Below are 14,233 nucleotides of genomic sequence, written 5' to 3' on the forward strand. Positions count from 1 at the left end.
GATCCACTTTGTTAGACCAAAAATAGCAGCACAAGTTCTACTGTGAGTTCAGTACGGTTGTCATGACGACGTTTCTGTTCGGCCGATGTTCATTTCTATGACCTGATCTCTACTTAATACCGGGTGATTATAAAATAACGTCAAGTGTTCGGAGCCCTCTAGCGAGTAATGTATTGGACGAAACACACCAATATTCGGTAGACGTACACAGTGGAACAGGGGGATTCGATTTAACAAAACAAAAAAAAAAAAGTACCAAAAGTCGCCAACAGGGGAAATTTTGGCGCTGTTTACCGAGTAAAATGCATTAATTTGCATTATCACGTTACTTGTGAGCGATCATGCAATAAAAGGAAAGCCTGTGAGATTTCTTATCATTCGTGGACAAACTGCTTTTCGATGCCTCTTACCTTACGTGAGCGAGCTTTGTTAGTCAAACTATTATCAGCGGAACAATAATGCCAGTGCTTGTCTTCGTGATTTTCGGCGTATGAAAAATTTACGAAAAGGACCGATTAGCTTAACAAACTTACGAAAACTGATTCGGCGATTTAAAACTACTGGAATTCTAGCAGTGCAGGTACGCAGGGGACACAAACCAATCAATCACCAATAAGTTGAACAAGTTGCAACTGCTATTCTTCATCATCTCGTCGTCATCTCCTGTTCCACTATTGTGGAACAGGAGATGACGAATGTGCAGGGTATCAGCAGTGCACGGGCAATATCCCGGCAAAAGGATATCGCATACACAACGGTGTGGAAAATCCTACATCAGATGTTGAAGTTTTACCCCTATAAAATCAGTCATGTTCAAGAATTGCGCCCTGGTGATGCGACCACACGAATTGACTTATCTTTGAGATTCTTAGCGTGCATGGAAGTGGATGATGCATGGCCGTGGCAGATTTTATGGAGTGACGAAGTGCACTTTTATTTGAACGGCGATATTAACACACGCAACTGTCGCATTTGGGCTGCAACTAATCCGCACGTGTGTCTGCAGATACCTATCCACTCGCCCAAAGTCACAGTGTGGTGCGAATTTACGGCATTTTTTATCATCGGTCCATACTTTTACGAGTAAAATCGCCAAAATGGACCAGTGACCTGTTCCGTCAATGCTAACAGGTATGCCAATATGCTACAGAACTTTGTGGTTCCACAACTGCAGCAAAGAGGATGTCTCGATTCGACCATCTTCATGCAGGATGGTGCACCACCCCACATCGGACTTCAGGTACAGCGTGTTTTGCGACAACATTTCTCTGACAGAGGAATCATTAGTCGCATTTCCCACGCCATGGTCATCGAGATCGCCTGATCTCAATCCTTGTGACTTTTAGCTGTGTGGATTTCTTAAATGCATTGTGTATCAAGGACATGTACTCGATATTCCAACTTTGAAAGATCGAATAACGTTACACGTGAGACAAATCAATTCCGATATGTTGCGAGCCACTGTGGAAAATGTCGTGCACCGTATGCAGTTCCTGGAACATCAGAATGGAGGTCATATTGAACCTCATTTGTAATTAACAATAAACGTCATGAAATTGATGTGTGCTGTCTCTCATTTGCCATTTAGTCATTCATTAGTCACACCTACTAAAATTAATTTGGCAGCGCCAAAATTTCCCCTGTCGGCGACTTTTGGTACTATTTTGTTTCCGTTAAATCGAATCCCCATGTTCCACTGTGTATGTCTAGCGAATATCGGTGTGTTTCGTATAATATATTACTCGCTAGAGGGCTCTGAACACGACGTTATTTTATAATCACCCGGTATATACTTATCACGGAAAGATTTCAGAGATGGTCAAATTTCTATAATTTCACACTGAATTACTTCACATTTTCCAATTGTAGTAGCGCCTAAGACAGATGACAGATGTTCGCTCATCTTTAAAACGCAAAATGGCTTATTGAATTATCAAAAAATGCTATTTACATCAATTCACATCTCTGAATTCCCATTAGTAAGATATCAACTGAAACAAGTAATGCAACTAGGGTTAACAATACCAATTTCCAATCACCGAACTAATATACGAAAAGGCAAACTTGTCCAGACACGTTCTTTCACTGAAATCAGTCTGCATGTTGTTTTCAACGTGGTATATACAAACATGCAGTTTTATGTCAAGACTTGAACAACAATGAAAAACTATTGCGATGAAAAATGATGTAAACAAGTCGTATGTTTTGCCGACAGGTGTCCTAGGTGATATTAACAGCGCCATGTGAGCAAAAAAACTCCGTGGTAATCCCCTCAGCCTAAAACAAAAGGGGCTACCTGTTAAAGCAGTGATTTGTCTCTAGCACAAATGCGTTGTGTGTGCCATCATTTGCACTCTCGTCCACAAGCGATGCTTTTAAATGGTCTGTTTTCCTCCACTAACCGACCAAACCATCTTCACTGGATGACAGCGAGTGATTTATGAACTTCACTTCCGTCCCGGTATCGCTTTCTAGTCATACATTGATGTATAAGCCCTTTTACGACAAGCCCGTTACGGAACATGCGAGGTCGTAAGTTCTACTCCACCTTCTGTGTGCCTGCGGGGTTACAAGTACAAGCGACGCGATAGATGTGCATATACTCCTAAACTAAATACGCTACGCTATGTGAAGAGATTTCGCAGTCACACCCGTAACTCCGTATACCCTCGCTGCATCATCACGTCCGACGATTTCCGAAATTTTCATACAAAGCAATGGTTTGTCTTTATCGCAGAGCGTGGTGAAGACAACCAACCGACGCAAAAATTGTACATTATTTCTAGTTCCTGTTCGTCGAATACATACGAGTTTAGAAGTTATGTGAGTATGAACTGTAGAAAATTATTAAAATGCTGTAAAATTATAAATTTTTGTATTTAATAGTATCAAAGGACACCTTTCTGCGTATGTTTTATAACATTAGTTTGTAGTTCTGTTGTATTTAATTTCTACCGCTAGAGGGCGACTCAAGTTACGTTTAGAAATGATTACTTTCAAAACAATCTTTACAGAAGTAATGTTAAATGAATATTTTAATTCTTTAGCGATTTTTGAAGTACTTTATACAAGGGAGATTTAAGTTCTGTTGGATAAAAACATATTATACAATATTTGCCAGTTTTCTAACACAATTCAATTATTCAATTGGATTTTTATAATATTTTTTTGATTATCTTAAACTAAGACTTTTTGAATTACAAATTTTGGTCGGTTAATGGTGGAAAAGTGCGTCGATTTACTGTAACATACTTACGACTTTATGTTGCTATGGTAACGTTGCCAGGTTTGAATTTCAAAGTGTGTACAGATTTTATTGAGCTGTTTCATGTTTGTTGATGTTAAAGCTTAACGGAAGTTTTATCCTCAATAACTCTTACATATTTGAATACTAAATTTGCGTATGTTATTATATCGTTATAATTCCTCTTATTATTTATTATTGTTATTATTATTACCATTAAAGACACTCAATCATAGTTTAAAAAATAAAAATAAAACTACATCATAGATTCCCAAATTATTTTTTTCTCTCCTATAAGAAACCGAGCTTGATACTTGGGTGTGAACGACTTTCAGAATTCGTTAAAATTTTGTACAGTAACATGTTACGTTTCACGATTTATGACACTTCAGATAAATATTTGTGCAATAGTGAATGACGCACGAAATATTTTGCTGAAATGAAAGGAAAACAACTGCCTGATCTATTCCCTGCTACTGGGATTATTTTGTGGAATTATTACGACTCATTTGGAGCTATGATTGGTTCATTTCAAAGGTTCCACCTGCATGGATGCTACTACGATTTTTTCCCCTTCTGTTGGTAAATTTAATCCGGTATTATTCGAGATTTGTTTCGATTCAGTTCGATGTTCAATCTTGGAAGTAACGTACAAATGTTTATTTATTTATTTTAATTTAAGAATGTTTTCTTTTATTATTCTAAATAACCATGATGGACAGATAGTAAAAAAAGAAAACCTGAAACCTAAGTAGTGTTATTAAATCCTTATTTCTCTCATCTTCATCATAATCAAGACACAGTTATAGCTTAAAAAAAAAAAAAAAATTCATGAAAATTCCAAAAACCATGAAATTTGAGAAGAAGAAGAAGATGATGATGATGAAATGACGTGAATCATACATATTGTTGTTTTATATTGTGTAGTAATTGGAGATGTCACGTACGCTTTGTGTATACTTGGACGTCCTGATTTTATTAAATTACTTATTATGTAAATAATTAATTATACAACGATTACATCAGTCTAGTGTAACTACAGCTATCACTCATGAATTCGAGATAAAATATAATATTTTTTTTTTTGCACATCATCAATAAAAATAATCAGAGAAATAAATGGACACAGGAATTTTAAAAACAGTATCACACTAATGAAATATCAGCGAACTGTCACCTATATTAAGCATTATTATTGGCCAAACTATGCATTATTAATTTCTTGTTCACTATAATGCGAAAGTAGTTATTCACTTCTGGTATGCTCCCAATTACCATCGGAACAAAAATGACTGACGTATGGAAATTATTGGAAAGTTCTCATTTGTAATCCAAAACGCACGAAACTCGATCTAGTCCTTCATTCTATTACTCCCGAGTTCGGAACTGGAACAAGTACATCATTAAAGTTATCTGAACATCAACTATAAACCAGTTCAGAATTCTACTGTGATGCAGGTTATTTCTTTGGTATTTGCTCAATAAATTTGAACAATTCGTAGACACCTGATGCACCTTACTCCCAAAGGTCAAACGTTCTATTCTGACGGAAATAAGCAAGCCTCGAAGGAAAATTGTGACGACCTTTAGTTATTTATAAATAAAAAAATAATACTAACGAGACTTTCGGTATTTCAATTACAGCCATTCATCTCTCTCTCACACACAGTAAAACACACACACGCACAAATTCCGCATAAAAATCGATATTTTTACCAGACAACACACACACACACACACACAAAAAAAAAAGTTTCCGATACCACAAGGAGAAATGTCTTACCAACAAGACCAAACATAAAAGCAGTTTTTGAGTAAGAATATTCTTGATGCACCAAAAAAAACTTCACCAAACCTACTGCATTATCCAAGATATTTATTGGGCAACATAACAAGCTACAGAGTTAATAAGCTCTGGTTTTTGAAATCATCTTAGACCGGTTTTAAAAAATAGTAAAGCCAGCTAAAAGTTCGTACATATGTTTTTTTTTTCCTTTCTACAAGTTATTGCTAAAATGCCTTAAATCAACGTAAATGGATAATACTGTTCACACACACACACACACGTATGTATATTATATGTGTGTATATACTAAGTTAGCTTTACGTTAGAAACACCCTCCTCGATTTACATATTTGGTACGATAATGAAGTACCGTGTGATATGTCTAGTGCGACTAATATAAATGGACTCGCCTATCCTCTGTACGTAATCAGTAAACGTTAAAATCAGTAAAATGGGAAACGTGGCGACGTAAGCCAATTTGACTACGGGCAGGTTGTTGGGGCCTGCAGGGCAGATGCCAGTATTTCGGAAACAGCGGCACTTGTTGGTTGCTGCCATACTACTGTATCAAGGTTGTGTCAGGGCTGGATTAATCAGGAACAGGAAAAGAAGGACGCACACTGGTCAGGCACGCGTGGTTGATCCTAGAGATGGGCGTCGAGTGTCACAACTTCGGAGCAGTTCGATCTATTTCCACATGTATCATACCTTGCTTCGCCTGTGATTCCACAGCCGGAGACCAACAAGGGTATCCATGATGACGGCCAGGTATTACAAACAACGCCTCGTATGGGCAAGGAACATTGGCAGTCGACCCTTAACAGATGGAAGAATGTCGTCTGGAGTGATGAGTCCCGTTTCCTGCTGCACCATGCTGATGGCTGGGCTTGCGTGTGGTGTAAATAGCATGAAATCCTATCTGGTTGAACAGTAGGGGATTCAACAGGCAAGTGAAGGTGGTGTGGTCTGGAGACTCTATTCCTGGCATGCCCTAGGTCCGTTGGTTATCATCCCACAAACATTGAATGGTGAAAGCTACAGGGACCTGTTAGCGGACCATCTCGACCTGCAGGAGGTCTATCCCGACCACAATGCTATCTTTTAACAGTAAAACTTACCTTGTCGTCGGAATCATACAATTACTGAGTGCTTAGAGGAACACGACAACGAATTCGTCACAATGCTTTGGTACCCAAAATCCCCTGACTGCAAACCAATTGAACATGTGTAGGATATGCTAGAAAGGGGATGTGAAAAGTGCTGATCCTTCTCCATGCAATGTGCCTGAACTAACGGAGTTGCGGTAATGGTTTTGATCTAAAATTGCTTAAAATTCAGAAAAGACATGCAGTTGTCGTGGTGATATTATAGTATTTTTATTAATGTAATAAAAATGGAAAGGATAATTTACGAGTGTGCCTATCGTCTGTTTAAGTAAGATAATAATTTAAATTCAAAAATGAGGAATTTTTTAAAAGAGGATTGGGAATTCACACTTCTGTGGCATGTGTTTATCCTTGTAACAAAACGAACCATTTAGTATAGTTTAACAGTACAATGAAACTTGTTTCCGAAGGGGGGAAAAATAATAGATTATTTTTCCCTGATTATATAAGGTTAAGAATTCATATTAAAGTTTTTAATTTTTTCTGGTTGCGCCATCTAGTAGTCATTCAAGAATGAAATTCGAAAAACTTAATGAAGGCGGATCTTGTTAATTTCAGCAAATAATTTTCTACCAACAAGCACCAAATCAAGTGCCACTATATTTAGTGACGTCAGTACACGTGATTAAAAAAAAAAAAAAAAGCAAAGTCGTACTAGAACTTGATCAGTTAAATTTAATGAAATGCTTCTGGTTATTTGCATTTAAAAACCAAAAATTCTCATTACCGGTACAAAATATGTGCGGCTTTTTAAAAAAAACCACGCTTAACATATCTTATGACGGATAATATTCGTAGCCGATTTACAATTTGTACAACGCTAGCAGCTATAAAACATAGCTGGAGACATATGGCGACGAAATTTATCTAGAGAAGTCCATTTATTAATTCGTTCTCCTGTCTTCAGTCTTTTTTTTTTTTTTTTTTTTTTTTTTTTTTTTGGCTGAGAGAAAATTACGTGAATACTAATGATGCAGATGCTAGACTAGGAGCTATCATTCAGTACAGGATTCACAATACTCAGTATCTAAAGGCCTCTCGACTTTGCTCTTTAAAAAAAAAAAAATAGGGAGCAATTAACAGTACCTAACAAATGCCTAGATTATAATGAGTTATTGCTGCAAAATGTTTTAAAAACTAAGAGTTAGATTTAAAATAGGGTATCTGCTATTTGATAACTTCTTTCTTCGTACATGTCAGTAACAAAACAGGGATCTTGATTTGGCTATTAGCTGTAGCTGTATGACTCCAAGCAGGTGAGTATTGACCTTAACTTCTGGTAAAGTATAAGTTTGTTTTTTTGCGTTCAGCGAAATCGGTTGATTATGGGATAGATTTATCCAATTGCTTTGGAATCATTCAAGCAGGCGAGTTTGGAGTGGTTGAACCACAGGCCCTTCTCCACCTAAATGCCGAGATAATTAGTTCTGTCATGGGGGTTGTAGAATTAAACATATATATATGTATTCCTGTCACTTTCGGGGGGGGGGGGTGCTGGCATTCTGGTGAAGAGTTTCGCAGTGCTGCTCTGGGCCTTTACTTTGAATCTCCACTTGCTGAAATAGTTTTCTAGTGTGGAGTGGTGCCTTGGATTTGTTAGGTGTGGCGTATAGATCTTGTTAGAATTGCTGTATCATTTGCACAGAGTGCCAAGATAGTCGCGTTTTTTTTTCTTTTTTTGGGGGGGGGGGATGTCTACCATGCAGATGGCGAATAGGAGTGTGGCAAGAAGAGAGCCTTTGGAACCCCAACTGTTAATCTCCGCTGTGTGGATCTTGTACCTTTGACTTTCACCTGAAGTTTTCTATTGTTAAATATGATTTAATTAGTAACGCCATGTTTTAAAAGACGTTTACTTTTACGAACCTGAAGAAGAAATCACGTGTAAGACATACAATCAACTCCTATGCAGAAGAAAATTCCTGTGTATTTATTTCGTTTACATCCTTATAAGAACTGGCTTAAAGGGGCGAAGCAAGAATGCTTTTCATATTCCCCGTTATCTGTTGAGGACTGTGTAGGGATAAGGTGTTATTACGCAATTAAAACTCTGATCATGGGAGGAGGGTAACAGCAATAGCCGAGCCTCAGTTAGAACTTCATTGGCTACAGCAATGCGATTCATTACCCTGATTAGTAAGTAAAGGGTAAAATCTCAAAAAATCGGACGATCTCTAGGCCACTCCATAGTGGGCGAAAGACCGTCCATGTCTCAGCGGTGGTTCCACTCATTGACGGCCGCCCCGTCCAAGCACCCCGACGGGCTCCCCGTTTAAGCAGAACCGCTCAGCGTTGGTTCCACTCAGTGTCGGCCGCCCCATCCTAGCACCCCGATGGGCTCCCCGACTCCTGAGCAGAACCGCTCAAATTCCGAGGAAAATAATTCACCGACAAGAACCCCTCAGCGGGCCCTGCCGGAGAACACCTTCCCCGGAGACTCAAGGTGCTCCCTTAAGGCAAAAACCCCAAGGGAGCAAACTCAAAAACTCATCACCCAGGATAACAGCAACAGCCGAACCTCAGTTTACTTCCTCGGTTCAGCATTGCTATTTGTTACCCTGATTAGTAAGTAAAGGGTAAAATCTCAAAAAATCGGACGATCTCTAGGCCACTCCATAGTGGGCGAAAGACCGTCCATGTCTCAGCGTTGGTTCCACTCATTGACGGCCGCCCCGTCCAAGCACCCCGACGGGCTCCCCGTTTAAGCAGAACCGCTCAGCGTTGGTTCCACTCAGTGTCGGCCGCCCCATCCTAGCACCCCGACTCCTGAGCAGAACCGCTCAAATTCCGAGGAAAATAATTCACCGACAAGAACCCCTCAGCGGGCCCTGCCGGAGAACACCTTCCCCAGAGACTCAAGGTGCTCCCTTAAGGCAAAAACCCTAAGGGAGCGAACTCAAAAACTCACACCCAGGATAACAGCAACAGCCGAACCTCGGTTTACTTCCTCGGTTCAGCATTGCTATTTGTTACCCTGATTAGTAAGTAAAGGGTAAAATCTCAAAAAATCGGACGATCTCTAGGCCACTCCATAGTGGGCGAAAGACCGTCCATGTCTCAGCGTTGGTTCCACTCATTGACGGCCGCCCCGTCCAAGCACCCCGACGGGCTCCCCGTTTGAGTAGAACCGCTCAGCGTTGGTTCCACTCAGTGTCGGCCGCCCCATCCTAGCACCCCGACTCCTGAGCAGAACCGCTCAAATTCCGAGGAAAATAATTCACCGACAAGAACCCCTCAGCGGGCCCTGCCGGAGAACACCTTCCCCAGAGACTCAAGGTGCTCCCTTAAGGCAAAAACCCTAAGGGAGCAAACTCAAAAACTCATCACCCAGGATAACAGCAACAGCCGAACCTCAGTTTACTTCCTCGGTTCAGCATTGCTATTTGTTACCCTCCAAGGGTATTGGATTGAATGAATCATTCAACCTCAGCATTTGAAAGTTTCCTACTCTAAATTCTGTTATTAAAAAAATAAAATAGTGTCTTCGAATATTTTGATTTACTCCTGAAATTTTAGAGAATTTATATTTTTCTTTTAAAATTTTTAATAAGTATTATATTCAACAAGAAATTTTATAAACAAAATATACTTAAATTAAAATTTTATCTTTAAATAATGAAAGATTATTAAAGTCTCTACTAATATGCACCAAGTCTTTTTGAATTTGGGCGATGTCAGTAGTTTGAATGACTGTTTATATCAGTGATAAACAATTACCTGTGAAATTATTTCAATGATCTTGGGCAAACTAGAAATCCTTAAACCATGCATCTAATAAGACCAATTTAGCTGCCAATGTGGAACAAGATTGATCTTTTTTTTTTTTTTTTTACAAAGTTCTGCTACCGCTTAGAAAGACACAAAGATAGTCCATACAGTTGGGTTTAAAAACAATAAGTTCTGACAAAATGCATCGAAGTGAATGGAAGAAAATATAATTACTTCTTTTAGGGATATTGTAATTCATCCGAAGTCATCATTATGGAGCCATCATTGCCCGAGTAGCTGCAGGACAGCAATTACAACTCCATCCTCGGGGAATGTAAACGGAAGTGGGTGAGGAGGGGGACGGGAAATACCAACAAACTTGAGAAAGTTCGAGATGGTCGATAAGTAGGGCAGTCACTGTTATTGGCCACTCTTACAGCCAAGCTACAATCCGGTAAGACTTCATTAGTGTCGTATGGCTAAGATTTCGTACTTTAGGTTTATTTTATTTTATTTATTTATTTCTCAGACATGTACTGAAATGATTACATCACACATCGTTGGTGATATTCCTTAAAACCCCGAGGACGAAGGAGAACTACCCATGTTATCTTTTGTTGCTTTGTTTACGAGATTTTTATCTCTGCTTATCTTCTTCATACATTTTTATTAAATCACCGAATTGCGTCACTGGCACCATCGCCGACTTTCAATCTTGTCATCCGTTCATTTTGTTAAAATCTAATTTAGCACGGCAGATTTTTCGACCTTATTCTAAACTTCGAACTTCCTTATTACGCGCGATAATCTCATTTGTACTAAAAGCGATCTTCAAACGCTCAAAATAAATCAAGTTCACTGTCTTATTTCGCCACGGCGTATTAACATTCATGATCCAGAATGCGGCTTTGAAACAGTCTTAACAACTGGTTTAGGAGAAGACTTTTAGATGTAAGGGGAAAAAAAAAAAAAAAAAAAAAAAAAAAAAAAAAGCAACACACATTTCGATAACTTACTTTGAATGCCGTTCGCTTCTTGTTTCCATAGCAACGGAAACTCTGAATTAGATCTTCCTCTTTTTTATATTCTTTTGCGATAGAAAGCCCGATGGAAGAACAAAGGCATCAAAGAGCAAACGAAGGAAGCAATGCCGCTAATCTCGTGGGAAGTGTTTAACTTTCATGAAGAAAGAATCCAACCGGAAGTCGAAACCTTTTGTTGTCTGTATTGTATTTGCCACGCCTTTTCTTCTTTGGCGGTCTGTGGTTTACGAAGAGCAACAAGTTTGTAAATAAAAAGAACAAAGACAACGATAGATGTTTGAGTCTTAAAAAAGATAAAAACCTTACGATGAAATGTCCTATTCTTTAGCAGTTCTTTGATAAAAAAAAAAAATAAAAGAAATACATTATGGACTTGATAAATTTCTAAAATGGGTATCAGACTTGAAGTGCTCATGTACAAGAATCAGAAATAAACTTAAAAAAAAAAAAATTATTTCTGTATAACAGATATAACAGAAGTATAACAGATACAAATGCTTAAGAAATGAACTAGTAAAAAAATCTTGAAATAAATGGCGAATTCTAGGATAACTTCTTTAAGCAGTTCGAACATAACTTTTATGCCACACAGAAGAAGCGTGAGATTAATTAGAAACAAAATAAACATACCATTAAAAGTAACATTAAAATGTTGGGAAGAACACGTGACTAAATTCTATTATCTGATTTTCCCTTTTGGTCGTTTCCGACCGTAGGTGACTTTGTAGGCATTGCCCACAAAGAATTCCTGGTGAGATTTTTGCAAGGTAGTTCATCATTGCTCCCCCCCATTTTTTTCCGGGCCCAGGCCGGCATATGGCTGGGAAGTATTCATGACTGTAATCCATGTGTGTTCACGAGGCCAGTTTGCCTGTTCTGGGGGACGAAAAACCCGAGTTTCTGGGTAAAAAAAAAAAACCTACCTCCATCTGAGACTGGCTAACTCACCTTTTAGTCGAAAGAGACCAGATAACGGTTCACCATGTCACTGACGGGAATCGAACCTACGTCTTTTCGATCAAAGGGCTTCGTCTATAGTAACTGAGCTACGGAGACTCTAAAGTTCTATGAAGATGAAATAAATATAACTTTATCTGAAAATATGAAAGCTGGTAAAGACTTACACATAACATCACAATAAATAGAAAAAACCATTTTAAGAAAAATTAAAAGTAGAAAATCTTCTAGAATAGACATTATACAGAATGAATTGTTAAAATATTGAGGATGAAATAGCATTTCAGTTAGTTAAACCATTATAAATTCCCGATGAATGGAAGAAAAATATCACAGCGCCAGTGTTTTTTTGCTTTTTTTTAAAGAAAAAATGAGATAAAACCAATCCAAATAATTTCAAAGTTATTCAAGAAATTATAAATGAATCTCTAACATTAAGTGATGAACAAGAAGGTTTTAGATCTGCGAGATCCTTCACGAAAGAAATATTTGCAACGAAGAAAACTCTTAGAAACAACACGAGAATATAAAGCTCCCGATCGACGTAAAGCATTCGATGGTATAAAATTACAAGGACGCGAAAAGAAAAAGAAAAATGCAGATATAAAAATGCAAAAAAAAAAAAAAAAGCTTGTCAGATATTTATCCAAATAATGAAAGTATAATAAGGTACTGCAATAAAAATACAAAAGAAGCTGAAATGAATAAAGAAATTAGACAAGATTCATTAAGTCCTTTACTCTTCTATATTTTAATAGATGAAATAATAACAAAACTTAAAAGATAAGACGTTAATTAAATGGAATTAAAATGTATTTCGTTTCCAACAGATTTGCCAAAAATATAATATGGAAATATCAAAAGAAAAAGGCAAAACACTCGTGATTACACAAGTAACCAATCAGATGCAAGCTAGAAATAAATAGAAAAATAATCGAACTAGTGAAGAATTTTAAATACTTAGGAATTAGAAGGAACAACAGAAAACGTATTAAGAAGATGAAGCTCTTAAGGCAAACAAGATTTATGGAAGTTTAATCAGAACGATATGGAAAAATTAAAATCGAAATATTGCAACTACGACAGTATATTTAAAAATATAATAAGACAACTTTTAACTTATGCATCTGAACAAGAGCAACTTAGACCAAACAGTAAAACACTCCTACAGAAATAAAACTTAAGAAAAATTATGGGAAAAACAAAATTAGTTTGAGATCAGAAATGAAGAAAGGTAAAACAGCGTGCCTTTCAACCAGTAAAATGAATGGATAGAAATAGGAAAAAGGAATGCCAAAAGAAAGAAAGAATAATTAGATGCATAGAATAAAGGATACCAAATACTAGAAGAGCACGAAAACGGTGCAAGATGCATTGCAATAAACATCGTCGCATCAGGTCTAAGAAAGAAGACGTCTCAAACAAAACAGATACACGAAGAAGAAGGGCGGATGGCGAATGTAGCTTCCCCATAGATTTTTTCTGTACCCTTTGCTTTCATTAATGTATTAAATTAAATTTTCTGATATACAGTGAAAGGATGATTCAGATGTCATGCACTCTCTATTGATGATCTCCCCCTTTAATATTTGACCAGGAATGTAACCAACTCGATCGTTAATGAAATTCCAAGCTGAAATGTTTTCTTGCCGTAGTAGCAAAACAACTCTACTCTACTCTATATTATGCAGTTTAGTACTACTAGTCAAGTATTAAATTAAATTAATATAAAGTGAAAATTCAAATATTATATAAAATAAAAAGAAACCATAATTACTATACCTAAAACAGATCAATTCTTTATGTTAATCGTACGCTCGCTTTCATTTCACTTTTTTTTTGGCTAGATGGGCGAAGCAAAAATGCTTTTCATCTTCCTCGTTATCTGTATAGGACAGTGTAGGGATAGATTAGATAGATTATTGAGCTATTAAAGCTCTGATCATGGCAGGAGGGTAACAGCAATAGCCAAGCCTCAGTTAAAACTTCATTGGCTACAGCATTGCCATCCATTATCTTCCCTGAGTATCCATTTTAGTCGCCTCTTACGACATGCATGGGGGGTATGTAAGTAAAGCGCTCCCTAAAATTAAGACGATCCCTAGACCACTCCATAGTGGCCGAAAGATCGTCCAACTCAGCGTTGGTTCCACTTAGTGACGGGCTCCCACCACTGAGCAGAACAGCTCATATTCCAGGGAAAAGCATCCACCGACAAGGGCCCTCAGGGGCCACGCCGGAGAACGCCCTCCCCCAGAGACTCAAAATGCTCTCTCAGTGCAACTCCCCGAAATCTAAGCCCTTCTTCATCGGGAACAAAATTCCGAAA

Source organism: Typopeltis vanoorti, chromosome 2 (assembly GCF_054136105.1).
Source record: "Typopeltis vanoorti isolate ZY-2024b chromosome 2, IOZ_Tvanoo_1.0, whole genome shotgun sequence".
Taxonomy (NCBI): Eukaryota; Metazoa; Arthropoda; class Arachnida; order Uropygi; family Thelyphonidae; genus Typopeltis; species Typopeltis vanoorti.